Genomic DNA, 459 nt, shown 5'->3' with positions numbered 1-459 from the left:
AGGGGGATTGGGGGTTGGGGGAGGGGATGTTTTGGCGCTGTTTTTGAAGCCGAGTTTATGCCCCTCGTTAAAACCCAGCTGAAAACTTGCAGGGCTGAACGAGTCCCGTCCTCCCGGCCGCGTTTATTTACATTACAATAATCCCGAGCCTGCGAATTGTGTCAATTATTCTTTCCTCGGGGCGAGCCGAGCGTTCTTTGTTCCTCACGGGTTTACAAAAGTGAAATATAGGTGAGGTTTCGGACCTTTTAATCCCCCGATGTAATTACTGCTCCCCGCAGACTCGGCCGCGTTTCGGCGGCGCTGCCGGGCCCAGATTAGACACACAAAGTCCCTGCTCTCCATCAAAGGCTTCCTTATCTGCCCGAGACAGCCAAACAACAAACGAGCCCCAAATCTCGCCGGCCCCGCTGTTTATTTGACCAGGCCCGAAATAAATAAACAGGCCGCAGCCACACA

This window comes from Corvus brachyrhynchos, unplaced genomic scaffold (genome assembly GCF_000691975.1).
Source record: "Corvus brachyrhynchos isolate BGI_N302 unplaced genomic scaffold, ASM69197v1 scaffold200, whole genome shotgun sequence".
Lineage (NCBI taxonomy): Eukaryota > Metazoa > Chordata > Aves > Passeriformes > Corvidae > Corvus > Corvus brachyrhynchos.
The sequence above is the reverse complement of the archived record's forward strand: the minus strand, read 5'-3'. Positions refer to the sequence as shown.